The sequence below is a fragment of the Coptis chinensis genome, chromosome 9 (assembly GCF_015680905.1).
Source record: "Coptis chinensis isolate HL-2020 chromosome 9, ASM1568090v1, whole genome shotgun sequence".
Taxonomy (NCBI): domain Eukaryota; kingdom Viridiplantae; phylum Streptophyta; class Magnoliopsida; order Ranunculales; family Ranunculaceae; genus Coptis; species Coptis chinensis.
Window position 1 is genome coordinate 15,399,465 of NC_141464.1, and position 18,588 is coordinate 15,418,052.

Consider the following 18,588-nt stretch of genomic DNA (forward strand, 5'->3'; position numbering starts at 1 on the left):
CGCTTGGGCGATAGTAGCACTAGGATGGGTGACCTCCTGGGAAGTCCTCATGTTGCACCCCTTTTTTTTTTTTTTTTTTTTTTGTAAAATGAAAATAGAGGTTTGTTTCGATTTAAAAATGAGAGTAACTTCGGACACGAGTTGGGTCAAATACAATAAAAATCTTAATACTTTCGGGTGCAATCATACCAGCACTAATTCATCGGATCCCATCATAACTCCGTAGTTAAGCGTGCTTGGGCGAGAGTAGTACTAGGTTGGTTGACATCCTGGGAAGTCCTCGTGTTGCACCTTATTTTGCAATTTTTTTTTTTTTTCAAAATGAAAACTAAGATTTATTCCGATTTAAAAATTAGAGTAAGTTCGAACACGAGTTGGGTCAAATACAAATAAAACCCCAATACTTTCAGGTGCAATCATACTAGCATTAATGCACCGGATCCCATCAGAACTCCGCAGTTAATCATGCTTGGGCGAGAGTAGTACTTGGATGGTTGACCTCCTGGAAAGTCCTCGTGTTGCACCCCTCTTTTGAAATTTTTTTGTACAAAGAAAACCGAGTTTTGTTTCGATTTGAAAATGAAAGTAAGTTCGAACATGAGTTGGGTCAAATACATATAAAACACCAATACTTTCGAAAGCCATCATACCAGCACTAATGCACCGGATCCCATCAGAACTCCATAGTTAAGGGTGCTTGGGTGAGAGTAGTACTGGAATGGGTGACCTCTTGGGAAGTCCTCATGTTGCACCCCTCTTTCGCAATTTTTTTTTTTTTTTTTGTAAAAAGAAAACAGAGGTTTGTTTCGATTAGAAAATGAGAGAAAGTTCGAACACGGGTTGGGACAAATACAAATAAAATGCCAATATTTTTGAGTGGGATCATACCAGCACAAATGTGCCAGATCCCAATGTAACTCCGCTAAAAGCGTGCTAAGGCATGAGTAGTATTAAGATGGGTGACCTCCTGGGAAGTTCTCGTGTTGCACCCTTCTTTTGAATTTTTTTTTAAAAGAAAACCGAGGTTTGTTTCGATTTAAAAATGAGAGTAAGTTCGAACCCGAATTGGGTCAAATACAAATAAAATCCAAATACTTTCTGGTGCGATCATACCATCACTAATACACCGGATCCCATCAGAACTCTACAGTTAATGGTGCTTGGTCGAGAGTTGTACTAGGATGGGTGACTGATAAACGTAAAAATAGTAGTTTTACCTACGAAATGAACGATGAACTCAAAACGTAAGTAAACTAAAACTCTCTTATGAGCATATATGTTTATATTTATCAAAGTTTCTACTCTCAATTTTATCGAAATAGAGTGGAGTAACAAATTCGTTCCACTCCTAGTTCTCTAGCATGGAATGATTTCATATCTAATTGATCAGTCTTAAGTCTAATGAGAGGTTTACGAGGGGGAATTATACTACGATGCAACTACCCATAAGATACAAACTATAATTGATTCAACTACGGAAATACTACGTTGATTATATAATAAGGAATTATGGGGGATTGATTCCACCTTAACTCAACTTAACTCACTAATCCATTTAATTGTCGTAATCGAATTGAATCGCCACGAACAATTGGTTCTTCCTAATCCCTAATTACACATGACATTTCTACCAATTCATAACTAGCATGTGAACGATTAAACCCATTCTCATGGCTTAATTAATCGTTTTCTAGAGTGGGATAGAAATTACGATGACTCTACGATAATCGGAATCAAGCTTTCATCAAGGCTTCTCAACCCCTCTAATGGAGGTTTAGCCGAGAATCATTCATAATCATTTCCATATGAATCTAAACTAAACATAATATCAAGATTTGAAATTTACTAATCTAAATTAAACAATAATTAAATTCTAATTAACAACTAAGAAATGATAATCAACAAGAATTAAAACTAGATCTAATAGATTGAAATAACAAAAACCGAAATGACAAGAATAATCACTATTTTATTTATCTAATGAATGATATTCAATGATTCAAGAAATTAATCTAAAACAAGAAAATGAAATTCTAAAACTAAGTTCTAAAACTCATTAATGGAGGCTAACTAATCTAATTCTAATCTAGGTCTAACTTTTTACCATTAACAAAGAGCTAAGCTTTTGTTTTTATACTTTCAGATCAAAAAATCGTGCATGGGCTTGGAGCCATGTTTTGGCCAGAGAATCAGGCCCAAAACCCAATTTCTTTAGTCCAAAATGGGCTCTTCAGCTGTAGTTGGCTTCTACAGATGTTTTGTCCACTTCTGCTCCTCTGATTTGGTCAAGGCTTTGACCATTGGAAAGCTCTTTCCGAGCCGGTCGTTTTGACATAAGGTAGGCCCAATTCTGAGGTCTGAGTTCAAAGATATGGTCTTCGGAAGTTCTACTAATTTTATGTGTTGTTTCTGCCCGCGTTGACTTTGACTTTTCAGCTTTGACCGGGCTTTAGAAAGGCTTTGTCTTCTTGAATCTTGGCCTTTAATCATAGAACTCCTTAGCAACCAACCATTGCTCCTTTATCTAGCTAAAGTGACACATTTCTGCACATAACGGACTTTGAAGCCTGAAATGCATAAAAACACGTAATCAGTATTAACTCTTACTTATTATTCACATAATTGGTCTAAAAGTATGATTATTAAGGGGTTAAAACTACAGTTTTGGGCTCTTATCAAACCACCCACAAACAGCATTTTGCTTGTCCTCAAGCAAAGATGAGAAATTAGAATAAGTGACCAAAAATGGAGTTCTATCTACTCTCGTTTCGCTGAGTGCGATTGCATTGACCATATGCAACAATGCCTTAAACCACTAGGAATTCCCTAGTGGACGAGTTATAGTCTCGTGAGAGTTTTCCAGTGAAGGTACTAACAAACTTCATCTATACTACAACGACTAAGAAATAAAACTATTGTTTCCTTATTTATGTCTCAATTATCTATACATCTCACTAGCAATGAATACAGAATAATCATGTCGAAACTTAAGCTAATATATGCATAATAATCAATCATCTACAAATAAACATATATACAATGAGTAATGCTATGAAATGCACGAGAATGTGTCTGTTTCTGAAACTTTGGAATAAGCGTCCTTAAGTAGGTTCTCACATAAAAGTTAAGACAAAAATCACTCGATTTTTTTCCACTCAAGTTTTGCTACTCCGATTAATGCAGTGGGCATACTTTACCTTACAATCTCAATGACACACAAGGAAGCCGAAGTTGATCAAACACATCTGCCACTTACTATCCCACTAACCTATTCCTAATTAAGCTAGAGGTCTTTATTAGGTGTTGCGGGGATTAGGAGATGGTTTAAGAAGGAAGGAAATGGATATTCAAAAGGGACAAGTCTGAGATAATAAAGTCTTCATATTATGTAACTAGAGAAAACCTTGTTATTTACTTTTGCTTCTACACTTTGTTTCCATCCTTAGCCATATTTTTATTTTTATTTTTCTTTGGCTTTTGACTCCTTTTATTCTATTTTTTTTTTTGGAGTTTTTATTTTATTTCTATTTTTATTTTTCTTTTCTTTGGATGGAAACTTCCTTTCTTTATTTTTTTGAAGCAATTAACTAACTTTTGTTTACACAGGTTTTTCTCTTCTTCTTTCTTCCTTATTCTATTCTCAGACTTATCTAAATTGGGTAGGTTGAATTTTTTTTATTTTGTTCTGTTTTGTAACAGGGTAAAGGATTTGTGGTTTATGAAAGGGCTAATGAAAGGCTCGGTGGGGATTAGGCTGACTAGCGGAAAATATACTTAGGTCGGAATTTCTAGCTATATCGATAAAAAAAAGGGCCTAAATTCTCTCTTAGGACATGGTATAGTGGTCAAGCAAGTGGACGTGTGATTTCTCTATTCGGAATATACTTCTCCCTTGTGTCATTTCTTAAATGTTTCACTCATATAAGGCTTTAGGCTATATTCTCACAGGATTTGTAGAATAAGTACTCTAGCCTAGATTTCAAAAACTTACTGCCAAACAATCATAGATACTCATATAATATATTTATAGATAGATGCAAAGATTATTACCTACATATTAACCTAAGTTTCTAAAAACTATTCTAATGCAAAAGCTACGTGAGACTTCTAGATTATTAAGAGCATAGAGAAAGAAACAATACCAATATTCCTAAGTGTATAGCATAAACTTTTTATTTTCATTTTTATTATTTTTAAGACAAATAATATGTAATATACAACCTAATATGTGCTTAACATTTACATCGTGTTTCTATACCACCCCCAAACAATTTGGGAGAAGGGGGTTCATGAAACAATTTAATAGCACAATTAAATTATGTAACTAACTAATTTTTATAATTTTTAACATTTTATAAATAAAAGTGCGTAATTTACATCCTAAAAGTGTCTAATTTTTGCAAATGTTTCTATCCCACCCCCAAACAATCGAACGCTTTGTCCTCAAAGTGTAAAGAGATAAGGAAAGAATTTACCATAGAAACGTGGCAAAATTGGCGCGACTGTAATGTAAATATTGTAAAGACGATATGATAATATGAAGCACAATTAAACTGGTACGTACTAACTAACACAAACTCTACTGGAGTAAACATTACAGGCTTAGGGTGGCAACATGATTTGAAATGAATACCAAAATCGCCACCCCCAAACAAAATTGGAAAACTTTTTTTAAGTTTGAAAATTTTGTTTGGCCTATAATCTCGAACGTTGGTATTGTACGAAAACTTGGGTCTTTTAAAGTCAGATTCCCTAGACTTATCTAAACATATGTATGAATATGCAGTTTATCATATATCAACAACCGAAATAGTTGTGGATCGTTCCATAAATAAATATCGCAGAAAACATTTCCAAACACAATCAAGCACCAAGATTTCCTACGACGCAGCCTAGTGGAATGAAAGCGAAGTCGGATAGACCTATAACATAACCGAGCATGCACCTTATGTTTCATCTTTGAACGAGAGGGTGTCCTAGTGAATAAGTGTGGAAAAGTGAATGGTTGTGGAAAATATGGTGGATTGGGATAAGTTTTAGAGGGAAAGCATGAAAAAAATGAGGATGTGGGTTTAGCACAAAACTCATTCATGGTGTAGTTAGGGACTGTCTCAAGTCTGAAAATGAAGGTGTCAAGTGGTTTATCCTTGGGAAGTATTTGTTTATTAGGTGGATTTAAAAAATCATGAAGCATAGGAGAAACTAAAGGATCGAGTACAAACTCGAGGTTCCTTTGAAAAGGTGGAGGGTGGGGAATATTGGTGATGGAAGGTGAATGATTCTCAGCTAGAGCTCTCAAGTCCATATCATCAGAAATCTTGATATATGCAAGACATTCCTCAATAGGTGGGTCAAAAGGATCACTGGGATAGAGATTGAAAAATTCATCTTCCGTCATAGCATCAAGGGATGAATGGTTGTTGGCAAGGGGGGACTCGCGAAGTGGTAAAGAAGCGGTGCAAAAGAGTTGCGGGAATTCTTCTTCGATTTCGTCTACTACCGAGGAGTCATTGTTAAAGTCAGAATTTCGAAGGAAAGGAATTTGTTAATCTTTCTCCGAAACATGTTTTTGAAGTAATCTTGAGCTAAACTCTCGATCATGCTAACCTCCCCATTTGTAGATGAATCGATATCTGGTCCTCGCTTTTGAAAACATTGACCTCAAAAAGAAAGATGGCCAAAGGACAAGGACATCGAACCATCGCGGCAGTTTATGAGTTGGCGTTGGCAAGAGTAGCCAAGAAGGGACGCCCTAAAATGATAGGTACAGAGTCGTTAGTGAGTTACGCGGTCGAGGATAACGAAGTCGGCCGGTAGTAAAAATTTTGGACTTTAACCAAAGCACGTTTTCAACCACACCCTTAGGATACTTAATAGACCAATCAGCTAATTGCAATGTCATTTTAGTAGGTTGCATCTCCTCTAGACCTATTTGTTTATACAAATAAAACAGGAGTAAGTTAACACTAGCCCCCAGGTCTAGTAGCACGGTCGTCGTGTGAGAATCTCCTAAGGTGCATTATACAGTAGGACGACCAGGGTCCTTGCACTTAACAATTCCATTATTTTCAGATAAAGTTGGGAATTGTTCAGTTAGAAAGGCATCTTTAGGTATGTTGGTCTTACGCCTAGTAGTGCACAACTCCTTAAGAAACTTAGCGTGGTTAGGTAGCTTTTTTATAGCTTCGAGAAAAGGAAGGTTTATCGTTAGATTTTTGAAAACGTTCCTAATCTCCTCAAAGTTAGTATCCCTAGTTAGCATGGCTAATTTCTGAGGGAACGGTGGTTTCGCTCTATATTTAGCGTATGGCTCGACTTGATGTGTAACCTTGGCTTTCTGTTTCTTAGGTTGTGGTTTAACTGGTACCTCTACAGTGGTAGGTTCTTCAGTTTCTATTTCGGTATCTAGTTCGATATCCGGTGTAGGGAGTACTGATGGGGTAACTATAGGCATAGTTACTTTGTTATCAACCACTCTTCCAGAACGGAGAGTGGTGATGGCATTTAGCTGACCTACGGATGTAGTTTTTGTACTAGTATTACCGTCTACCTCAAAGGCTATGTTTGCTGTTTTAGGGTTGGGTATCGCTTGGCCTGGAAACACGCCTTTTGGTTGGGCTTTCTCTTGGGCTAACTGTTGGTTTAAATTATTAATGGATTGTAGAATGTGTTGGTTAGATTGAGCCATGGTTTGGAAAAGTTGTTGGCTCACTTGTATGAAGGTGTCAAGACGATCCGGTTGTGTGGGTGTAGTAGTCACGGGTGATGTGGATCGAACTATCTCGTTGATTATTTATGCATGGATTGTGATAGTTATTATTTACGGAACGATACCTCTATTAGCATTATAATTATTATAACTACATTGACCTTGTGCTTGACTTTGTCCAGGGTTGAACTTGGTTGTTATAATTATTATAATTACCCCGATCCCCGCCCTTGTTGTGGTGGAGCTTGGTTATAACCGCGGCGTTGGCCTAACATATTGATTATTGTACTCTGTAGGTGTGACTTGTTGGTTATTTCTCCAACCGAAGTTGGGATTTTGTCTCCAAGGGGCGTTAGGTTCACTATTAATGGAACAAGAATGTTCATAGGCTATAGGACAGTGGGAGTCGGGATGCTCAGGACTCCAACAGAAACTACATGGATTTGAATTTACATTCATTACGGGGATAGGCTTTTGTTGTACATAAATGGCCTCTACCTTTTTTGTGAGGGATTCAATTAGAGTTTTAAGCTCAGGATCTGATTTAACCTCAAACATACTGGTAGCCTTAACTATTGAAGAAGAACTAGCGGAGCGGGAGTAATTGTCACTACCCCCCCAATTATTATTACGCTTAGTCTGATCTTCCAAAAATTTATATGCCACTGAGGCTCCTTTATATAGGAAACTACCTCCATTCATTATGTCTAGGACTTCTTTATGGTGGTGTAGAAGTCCTTTGAAAAAGGCACGAACTAACGTGTCTTTTGCTAGGTGATGGTGTGGACACTCTATAAGGAGATCGGTGAAACAATTCCAAGCCTCTGAAAATGACTCATGAGGATTCTGTCGAAAGAAGTGAATCTTGGAAAGCATTTCATTCGTCTTTAGGTGTGGGTAAAAATGTTCCATAAACAATTTGAACAAGTTTGGCCCACAAGTCCATTGAATTAGCGCTTTGGGCAGTTAACCAAAGAGCCTTTATCAGCCTAAGGTGAAAGGGAATACCCTCAATTTAATTTGTTCCGCACCAACCGTAGGATGGTGGAATGTTGTAAGGACTTGTTCAATCCTACGATGTAGCCGATAAGGTTTTTCATGGTTTAAACCATGAAAAACGGGTAACAAATTAAATATATTTGGGGATGTGGAAATCCCCAATCGGTCTGCTAGAAGGATGCAAGATTTAGGGCTATCGCCAAGGCTTTGTAAAAAGTCGGAGAGAGAGGTCTCTCTTTCTTCACCATTGTGTCAGGTGTGGTTGGTAGGATAGTAGTTAGAGGTGTAGTGATTGGTATACTCGATAGATTTGTTTGTTGACGTTGACGGTTAATTACGTTCGGTGTTTTTCTCCGACCAGACCTTAATCTCATGCAAGTCTAAGTCTAAACACGACAACAATCCAAACAATCTTGATATATTAGTATGAACCTCTAACTGGAGATGCGAGGTATGGAAGAAAGGAATACCGATAAGCGGCCCTTGCTTCGCTTTTATGAATAGCGTCTTGTTTAGGCGTGTTCAGTGTAAATAACAAGTTAGAACACTGAAAAACTTAAAAATCGAAGTTCGAAACAAACCTGTAGAAATCCGGAAAATTTTGCTTAGGCACAGTGCACTTTCGCGATAGGGTCGCCCGGTCGCCCGTGTTCCAGTAAGTTAGCGCGGGTCGCGTTCGGTATGAGGGCGGGTCGCGCTCATGGTCCAGTAAAATCGTATGCGGGTCGGCCGGCGTATTCTGGTCGCCGCCAGATTCCCAGCTATAGAGCAGCGCTCCTTATAGGCGCGGTTGCGCTCAGTGTAATTTTTCGCGGAATTTTTCAACGCTGAAACGGATAACCACAGTATGAATCAAACAAGGGTGGGTGGGTTTAATGGGACTTAAAAATGACTAATTCTACTATGAAAACAATGCTAAAGTGCAACTAATATGGCAGCGGCGCCATTTGATAAACAATAATTCTAACTTTAGCATTGAATTATAACTACACATCATATCAAAATTCTAACTTTACTAATCTAAATTAAACAATAATTGAAATCTAATTAATTAACTAAGAATGAAATAAGAACAATAATTAAAACTAGATCTAATAGATTGAAATAACAAAAACCGAAATGACAAGAATAATCACTATTTTATTTATCTAATGAATGATATTCAATGATTCAAGAAATTAATCTAAAACAAGAAAATGAAATTCTAAAACTAAGTTCTAAAACTCATTAATGGAGGCTAACTAATCTAATTCTAATCTAGGTCTAACTATCTACCATTAACAAAGAGCTAAGTTTTTGTTTTTATACTTTCAGATCCAAAAATCATGCATGGGCTTGGAGCCATGTTTTGGGCCAGAGAATCAGGCCCAAAACCCTATTTCTTTAGTCCAAAATGGGCTCTCCAGCTGCAGTTGGCTTCGATAAATGTTTTGTCCACTTCTGCTCCTCTGATTGGGTCAAGGCTTCGACCATTGGAAAGCTCTTTCCGAGCCGGTCGTTTTGACATAAGGTAGGCCCAATTCCGAGGTTTGAGTCCAAAGATATGGTCTTTGGAAGTTCTGCTAACTTTGTGTGCTGTTTCTGCCCGCGTTGACTTTGACTTTTCAGCTTTGACCGGGCTTTAGAAAGGCTTTGTCTTCTTGAATCTTAGCCTTTAATCACAGAACTCCTTAGCAACCAACCATTGCTCCTTTATCTGGCTAAAGTGGCACACTTCTGCACATAATGGACTTTGAAGCCTGAAATGCATAAAAACACGTAATCAGTATTAACTCTTACTTATTATTCACATAATTGGTCTAAAAGTATGATTATTAAGGGGTTAAAACTACAGTTTTGGGCTCTTATCAGTGACCTCCTGGGAACTCCTCGTGTTGCACCCTTCTTTTACAATTTTTTATTTTTTTTTTATTTGTAAAATGAAAACCGAGGTTTGTTTCGATTTAAAAATGAGAGTAAGTCCGGACACGAGTTTGGTCAAATACACATAAAACCTAAATACTTTCGGTTGTGATCGTACCAGCACAAATGCACATAAAACCTAAATGCTTGGGCTAGAGCAGTACTAGGATGGGTGACCTCCTGGGAAGTCCTCGTGTTGCACCCCTCTTTTGCATTTTTATTTTGTAGATTTTTTGTAAAAAGAAAACGGAGGTTTGATTCGATTTGAAAATGAGAGTAAGTTCGAACACAAGTTGGGTCAAATACATATAAAACACCAATACTTTCAGGTATGATCATACAAGAACTATTGCACTACATCCCATTAGAACTCCGCAGTTAAGCGTGCTTGGGCAAGAGTTGTACTAGGATGGGTGACCTCTTGGGAAGTCCTCGTGTTGCACTCTTCTTTTGCAATTTTTTTTTTTATTTGTAAAATGAAAAGAGAGGTTTGTTTAGATTTAAAAATGAGAGTAAGTCCGAACAAGAGTTGGGTCAAATACAAATAAAACCCCAATATTTTCGGGTGCGATCATACCAGCAATAATACATTGGATCCCATTAGAACTCCGCAGTTAAGCGTGCTTGGGCGAGAGTAGTACTAGGATGGGTGACCTCCTAGGAAGTTCTCGTGTTGCACCCTTCTTTTGCATTTTTTTTTTTCATAAAAAGAAAACCGAGGTTTGTCCCGATTTAAAAATGAGAGTAAGTTCAAACACTAGTTGGGTCAAATACAAATAAAACCCTAATACTTTCTGGTGCGATCATACCAACACTAATACATCGGATCCCATCAGAACTCCGCAGTTAACCGTTCTTGGGCGAGAGTAGTACTCGGATGGGTGACCTCCTTGGAAGTCCCCGTGTTACACCCCTCTATTGCATTTTTTTTTTTCATTTTTTAGTCAAAAGAAAACCAAGGTTTGTTTCGATTTAAAAATGAGAGTAAGTTCGAACACTAGTTGTGTCAAATACAAATAAAACCCTAATACTTTTGGGTGCGATCATACCAGCACTAATGCACCGGATCCCATCAGAACTCCGCAGTTAAGCGTGCTTGGGCGAGAGTAGTACTAGGATGGGTGACCTCCTGGGAATTCCTCGTGCTGCACCCCTATTTTGCAATTTTTTTTTCTTTTTTTGTAAAAAGAAAACCGAGGTTTGTTTCGATTTAAAAATGAGAGTAATTTCGAACAAGAGTTGGGTCAAATACAAATAAAACCCCAAAACTTTCGGGTGTGATCATACCAACACTTATGCACTGGATCCTATCAAAACTCCGCAGTTAAGCATGATTGAGCGAGAGTAGTACTAGGATGGGTGACCTCCTGGGAAGTCCTCGTGTTGCACCCCTATTTTGCAATTTTTTTATTTAGTTTTTTGTAAAAAGAAAATCGCGGTTTGTTTTGATTTAAAAATGAAAGTAAGTTCGAACACGAGTTGGGTCAAATACAAATAAAACACTAATACTTTCGTGTGCGATCATACCAGCATTAATGCATTGGATCCCTTCAGAACTCCGCAGTGAAGCGTGCTTGGGGGAGAGTAGTACTAAGATGGGTGACCTCATGGGAATTCCTTGTGTTGCAGTCCTCTTTTGCATTTTTTTTTTAATTTTTGTAAAAAGAAAACTAAGGTTTGTTTCGATTTAAAAATTATAGTAAGTTCGAACACGAGTTGGGTCAAATACAAATAAAACCCCAGTACTTTCGGGTGCGATCATACCAGCACTAATGCACTGGACCCCATCAGAACTCCGTAGTTAAGTGTGCTTGGGTGAGAGTAGTATTAGGATGGGTGACCTCCTTGGAAGTCTTCATGTTGCACCCCTATTTTGCAATTTTTTTTTTTCGTAAAAAAAGAACCGAGGTTTGTTTTAATTTAAAAATGAGAGTACGTTCGATCACGAGTTGGGTCAAATACAAATAAAACCCCAATACTTTCGGGTGCGATCATACCGGCACTAATGCGCCGGATCCCAACAAAACTCCGCAGTTAAGCATGATTGAGCGACAGTAGAACTAGGATGGGTTACCTCCTGGGAAGTCCTCGTGTTGCACCCCTCTTTTGCAATTTTTTTATTTACTTTTATGTAAAAAGAAAACTGGGGTTTGTTTTGATTTAAAAATGAAAGTAAGTTATAAGAGCCCAAAACTGTAGTTTTTACCCCTTAACAATAATACTTTTAGACTAATTATGTGGGCTATAAATAAGAGTTAATGCTAATTACGTGCTTTTATGTATTTTAGGCATTGAAGTCAATTATATGCAAAAATGTGTCACTTTGGCGATATAAAAGAGCAAGAGTTGGCTGCTAAGAAGTTCTTTGATTAAAGGCCAAGACGGGCAGAAATAGTACACAAATGTCCGTAGAACTTCCAAAGACCGTATCTTTGGACTCAGGCCTCGAAATTGAGCATACCTTTTGTCAAAACGACCGTCTCGGAAAGAGCTTTCCAATGGCCCAAACTTTGACCCAATTAGAGGAGTAGAAGTAGACGAAATTCCTGTTGAAGTCAAAGCCAGCTGAAAAGGGCCCTGTAGACTGAAGAAATTAGGTTTTGGGCTCAATTTTCCGGCCTAAAACATGGACCCTCAGCCCATGCTCGAAAATGTGGATCTGGTCTCCTCCATTTCCACACACAAGACTTAGCTTATCAATTAGCTTAGGATAGAAAAGTAGCCATTAAAGCTTAGTTTTAGATCTAGTTTTTCAATTATTTAATTAGTTGTTATTCTTATTTTAATTTTAGTATTGAATTATTGCTTATCATTCATTAGATAAGTAAAATAGTAGTTCTTGTTAAATTTGATCCTTGCTATTTAATGATTGTTTAGATTGATTTCGATTCTTATTATTTAATGATTCTTAGTTGTTAATTTAGATTACAATTATTGTTTAGTTAAATTTAATAAAGGTGGAATCTTTATATTATGTCGTATTCAATTTCATATGGAAATGATAGTTTGATGAATCAAGGCTAAATCTCCATTAGAGGGATTTGATGAAAACTTGATTTTGTTAGCTTAGAATCGTTATAAGAGTCTATTCCACTCTAGAAGGTTGTTGATTCACCATGAGAATGGGTGGACGTCCTCACATGCTAGTTATGAATTGGTAGAGATGCCATGTATAATTAGGGATTAGAACGACCAATTATTACCGTTCTTACGGTAAGAATTTGATTACAACAATCTATGCTAGTTTCTTAAGTTGGATTCAAGGTGGATTCAATTCCCCCCTAATTCTTATTCTAGATTCAAACTTAGTATTCCGTAGCATTTCATAGTATAATTCGTAAAGCTCTCATTGACTTTGGTAGTATTGATAATCGTAGGAAACTTGAATGCTAAAGAACTAGGAGTGGAACGAATCTTCTATTCCAACTCTACTTCAATAGTATCGAGAGTAGAAATCTTTGATAATCACGAGTACAGTTCAGTTTTTAGTTTAGAGTTTCATCGCTTTATTCATTAGTAAAACTACCAATTTTATGTTTATCAAATGGCGCCGCTACCATCTTAGTTGCCTTTAGCATTGTTTTCTTTAGATTTGTTAATTTTCCAAAGTCCCATAACCCACCCACCATTGTTTGATTCTCACTGTGGTTGTTCGTCTCAGCATTGAAAATTTTCCTCGAAGTATTACATGGAGCGCGACCCGCAACCAAGCGCCTGGAACTCCACTTTTTGGCTGAGCGCGACCCGCGCCTTGCCAAGGAAAAACACGAGCGCCCCCCCGCATTGAAGCGCCTGGACCTTGAGGTTTTCTCTGAGCTCCACCCACGCCCTACCAAGGCTAAATTGGAGCACGCCACCCAAGAGCCTAGAACTCCAGCTCGAACCTGAGCGCTACCTATGCCCTACTTAGGCCTATTCTGAGCGCTACCTGCCCTATCTGCTGAAACTGCCTGATTTCCACAGGTTTGTTTCAAATTTCAATTTCTTCATAGTTTTAAGTGTTTTAACTTGTTATACACACTGAGCACGCGTAAACAAGACGTTATTCATAAGTGAAGCAAGGAGGTATTCAGGTACTCTTTTCTTCCACACCTCGTATCTCATGTTAGAGGTTCATACTAGCATATCAGGATTGTTTGGAGTGTTGTTGTGTTTCATTAAGATTGGCCTAGCCTTGCATGAGATTAAGGTCAGGCCGAAGAAAAACGCCTAACATAATCAACCGACAACGTCAACAAACACGCCTATCTAGTATACCACTCACTACACCTCTAACTAATATACCACACACACCACCTGAAGTAATGGCTGAAGAAAGAAAGTCTCCTCTCTCTGACTTTTACAAAGCTTTAAACGATAGCCCTAAATCTTGCATCGTTCTATCAGACCCAGTGGGGGATTTCCGAATCCCCACAAATATATTTAATTTGTTACCCGTTTTTCATGGGTTAGACCATGAAAAGCCTTATCAGTGCATGCATAGGATTGACCAAGTCCTTACTACATTCCACCATCCTACGGTTGGTGCTGAACAAATTAAACTAAGGGTATTTCCCTTCACTTTAGCCGATAAGGCGACGTCTTGGTTAACTGCCCAAGCGCCAAATTCTGTGGACTCGTGGGCTTAACTTGTTCAACTATTTATGGAACATTTTTACCCACCACTGAAGACCGATGAAATGCTTTTCAAGATTCATTTCTTTCGACAGAATCCTCATGAATCATTTTCAGAGGCTTGGAATCGTTTCACCGATCCACTTATAGAGTGTCCACACCATAACCTTGCGAAATACACGCTAGTTTGTGCCTTTTTCAAGGGTCTGTTACACCACCACAAGGAGGTGCTTGACATAATGAATAGAGGTAGTTTCCTAAGTAAGGGAGCTTCATAGGCTTATAAATTTTTAGAAGATCAAACTAAGCGTAATAATAACTGGGGCGATAATGACGATATCTCCCGCAACGCTAGTTCTTCTACAACAGTAAAGGCCGCCGATATGTTTGAGATGAAACCCGATTCGGAACTTAAAAATTTAATCGAATCTCTAACAAAAAAGGTAGAGGCTTTTTCTGTTCAACAAACGCCTATCCCCATCATGAATGTCAACTCCAATCCATGTAATTTCTGTTTGAGTCCAGAGCATCCCGACTCCTATTGTCCTCTCGCCTATGAACAACAACAATCACAACAAGATAATGTTTGCTCGATTAATAGTTTTCCTATTCCTAACGCCCCTTGAAGACAACATCCTAATTTAAGTTGGAGAAATAATCAACAAGTAACACCTCCAGGGTTTAATAATCAAAATATTAGGCCAGCAAACAATTTAACTAAGGCCCACCACGACAAGGTCAGGGTAATTATAATTATAACAACCAAGCTCAACCACGACAAGGACAAGGTCAGGGTAATTATAATAATTATAACAATAATAATTATAATACTAATAGAGATATCGTTCTGGTAATAATAACTACCAAAATCCACCCATTAGTAATCAACGTGACATAGTTCTTGTCACACAACCAGTAGCAAATACTACTCCACAACCGGATCATTTTGATACCTTTATACAATCTCAACAAAAAATTTTACAAGCCATCAAACTTTTCTTATAGCAGTTAGCTCAAGAGAAAGTACAACCCAAAGGTGTGTTTCCAGGACAAGAGATAGCTAATCCTAAAATAACAAACACAGCCTCTGAGGTAAATGGTAATACTAGTACGGAAAATGAAAACGTAGGTGAGCTAAATGCTATCTCCACTCTCCGTTCTAGGAGAGTGGTTGATAACAAAGTAACTATGCCTATAGTTACCCCACCAGTTATCCCTACACATGAGATTGTACTAGATACCGTAATAGAAACTGAAGAGCCTACCCCTGTAGAGGTACCAGTTAAACCACAACCTAAGAAATAGAAAACAAAGGTTAGACATCAAGTTGATCCATACGCTAAATATAGAGAGAAACCACCATTTCCCCATAAATTAGCTATGTTAAACAGGGATACAAATTTCGACGAGATTAGGGAAGTTTTTAAAAATCTAACGATAAACTTACCTTTTCTGGATGCAATTAAAAAATTATCTCACCATATGAAGTTTCTCAAAGAGTTGTGCACTAAAAGGCGTAAGACAAATATTCCTAAAGACACCTTTTTAACTAAACAATTTCCAACTTTAACAGAACACAATGGAATAGTTAAGTACAAGGACCCTGGTCGTCCTACTGTACAATGCACCTTAGGAGATTCCCACACGACGACCGCTTTACTAGACCTAGGGGCGAGTGTTAACTTACTCCCGTATTATCTATACAAACAAATAGGTCTACAAGAGATGTAACCTACTAAAATGACGTTGCAATTAGCGGATTGATCTATTAAGTACCCTAAGGGTGTGGTTGAAAATGTGCTTGTTAAGGTCCAGGATTTCTACTATCTTGCTGATTTTGTTATCCTCGATACAGAAGTCGCTAACGACTCTGTTCTAATCATCTTAGGGCGTCCCTTCTTGGTGACTACCAACGCACTTATAAACTATCGCGATGGTTCGATGTCCTTGTCTTTTGGCCATCTTTCGGTTAAGGTAAATGTTTTTAAAATGATGAAACAGTTACCAGATTCATCTATAGATGGAGAGGTTACCATGATCGAGAGCTTAACTCAAGATTATTTCAAAACCATGTTTCCGAATGACCAGATACACAAATTCCTTTCCTTTGGAAGTTCCAACTTTGACAAATACTCCTTGGATGTAAAGGAAATTAAGGAAGATTTCCTTCAATTCTTTTGCAACTCTTCCTTGCCACCTCGCGAGTCCCACCCTGCCAACATCCATTTATCCCTTGGCGCTATGACGAAAGATGAATTTTTCACCCTCTATCCCAGTGATTCTTTTGACCCACCTATTGAGGAATGTCTGGCATATCTCAAGGCTTCTAATGATCTAGACCTGAGAGCTCTAGCTGACACTTATTCATCTTCCCTCACCAATATTCCCCACCTTCCACCCTTTCAAAGGAACCTGGAGTTTGCGCTTGACCCTTTTGTTTCTTCTATACTTAATGATTTTCTAAATCCTCTTAATACTTAAATAATTCCCAAGGGAAAAGCACTTGACACCTTCATTTTCAGAATTGAGACAGTTCCCACCTACACCATGAATGAGTTTTGTGCCAAACCTACATTCTCATTTCTTTCATTCCTTACGTCTAAAATTCATCCATATCCACCATATCTTCTACAAACATCCATTTTCTCATGATCATTCACTTGGACACCCTCTCGTTCAAAGGAGAAAAAGAAGGTGCATGCGCGGTTACATTCTAGATCCATCAGACTTTTACTTTCATTTCAATAAGTTGCGTCGTAGAGAATCTTGGGGCTTGATTATGTTTAGGAGTGCATTCCATGTTATTTATTTATGGAAAGACCCCCAACTCTTTAGGTTGTTGATATATGGAAAACTGAAGGGTATATATATATATATCCAGTTATTTGTTAAAGTCTCAAGTATCTGACTATAAACGACTCATTTTGTTGTTTGGTGTCCTTACTTATAATTCCATATATTGGTAAGTGCACCACTCAGATAATCGGGCCCTCCTTATGGAGTGTGTGACTGTAAGTACCGGATCCTAAGTCCACGTTAAACATAATTCACGTTTTCCACTCTTACATGTTTTCTTGGATTTTGAGTCATGTTCTTCTATGGTGTGAATTATGCATTTATTGCTTTATTGTTTTTCTTATATTTAATCTTATTCATAAAAAAATTAAAAATTGTTAAAATCATAAAAATAGTAATTTAGGAAGTCTCAGGAATCTGAATTTAAAAGGCCCGCTTTTAAACCAAATTTTCTAAACTTCGTTGCCAAAAATTTGTTTGGGGGTGGGGTGTTCGTTTTTGTTCTGGATTGTTCAACTTTCTATTTGTGTTGCGTAGGATGTTTAATGGTATTTCGATTCTGGTTGACATTATCTATGAAATTAGAGTTCATTCGTTCGGATAACTTACGTCACGCATGCACTCTGAGGCGTTTTCCATTTTCTTATATATCATCCACGGTCAAAATAGAGTGTTTTATAGATCATTGGATTGGAAATTCTCTCCTGATTATTTCCATAGCTCATTTGCAAAAATAGGACCGGTAACAAAGCGGCAAATTTAGTTTGAAGTTGCGCGAAAATTCGAAAAATGAAATTGGGCTTGAGCCCAATCTCGCGCACACGTGCAACGCACGTGTGTCTCCATCTTCAACGTAACAGTCGCGATTTCACCTTCCAAAACCGCCATTACCAAATTCAAAACCATAACCTAAAATTAAAATAAAAAAAAAAAAAAAAAAAAAAAACTAAATGTGGCCCAAATTCAAAACCTTACCCAAAACACTCCCACCACCATCCCCAACACCGAAGATTAGAGAAAAACCACAAAATATTTGAACTGCCGCGCAACAACACTCCCACCACCATCATTTTTTTTAAGTAGGGTTGTTTCACATCGTTTCCTACACCACATACAAACCCACCCCCAAATCAATTCAAAACTTTCAATGGCTCTAAGATGAAGAATTCTGCTGGAACAAGCTTTTACGGCCGATCGCTTCGCGCCGTTTTTTCGTGATGAGTTGATTATGAGGAATTTGAATAGGTTGTGGTACTCGACAAATAATTTCTACCACTCCGATTTGGTCGAACAATTCTATAAGAAGAGAGAGTTGGATGGTCGGAAGGTCTTCATGAAGGTGGCTGGGGTTAGGAGAGAATTATCGAGAGAGAAGTTGGCTGAGATTCTAGGCATTACGCCTGAATGCCACCTCGACTCCACCGTGCAGGAATTCCAGTATACTGGAGTTCCTGCATTGATGAACGACACTCTCATAGAAGGTGAATATAATCCGAATTCTCATTGTGCTTGACAGCCATCTCTGCGAACCAACCAACTGGTTGTAGCTCAGTGGATTGGTAAGAACA

At 37.9% G+C, this 18,588-nt stretch overlaps 2 non-coding genes and 7 pseudogenes across 2 annotated transcripts; all 9 read left to right on the top strand.

Annotated features, from left to right (window-relative positions):
- The first annotated feature begins 175 nt into the window (after positions 1-175).
- Positions 176-294, top strand: LOC147474938 (5S ribosomal RNA; annotated as a pseudogene).
- A 114-nt stretch (positions 295-408) lies between these two features.
- On the top strand, positions 409-527 carry LOC147474939 (5S ribosomal RNA; annotated as a pseudogene).
- A 109-nt stretch (positions 528-636) lies between these two features.
- Positions 637-755, top strand: LOC147474940 (5S ribosomal RNA; annotated as a pseudogene).
- A 9,418-nt stretch (positions 756-10,173) lies between these two features.
- Positions 10,174-10,292, top strand: LOC147474941 (5S ribosomal RNA). The gene has a single exon (XR_015209922.1). It is a non-coding gene; the product is annotated as a 5S ribosomal RNA (ribosomal RNA).
- Positions 10,293-10,405: 113 nt separating this feature from the next.
- LOC147474942 (5S ribosomal RNA) lies at positions 10,406-10,524 on the top strand (annotated as a pseudogene).
- A 121-nt stretch (positions 10,525-10,645) lies between these two features.
- On the top strand, positions 10,646-10,764 carry LOC147474943 (5S ribosomal RNA). The gene has a single exon (XR_015209917.1). It is a non-coding gene; the product is annotated as a 5S ribosomal RNA (ribosomal RNA).
- A 119-nt stretch (positions 10,765-10,883) lies between these two features.
- On the top strand, positions 10,884-11,002 carry LOC147474944 (5S ribosomal RNA; annotated as a pseudogene).
- Positions 11,003-11,123: 121 nt separating this feature from the next.
- Positions 11,124-11,242, top strand: LOC147474945 (5S ribosomal RNA; annotated as a pseudogene).
- Positions 11,243-11,360: 118 nt separating this feature from the next.
- Positions 11,361-11,479, top strand: LOC147474946 (5S ribosomal RNA; annotated as a pseudogene).
- The last annotated feature ends 7,109 nt before the right edge of the window (positions 11,480-18,588 follow it).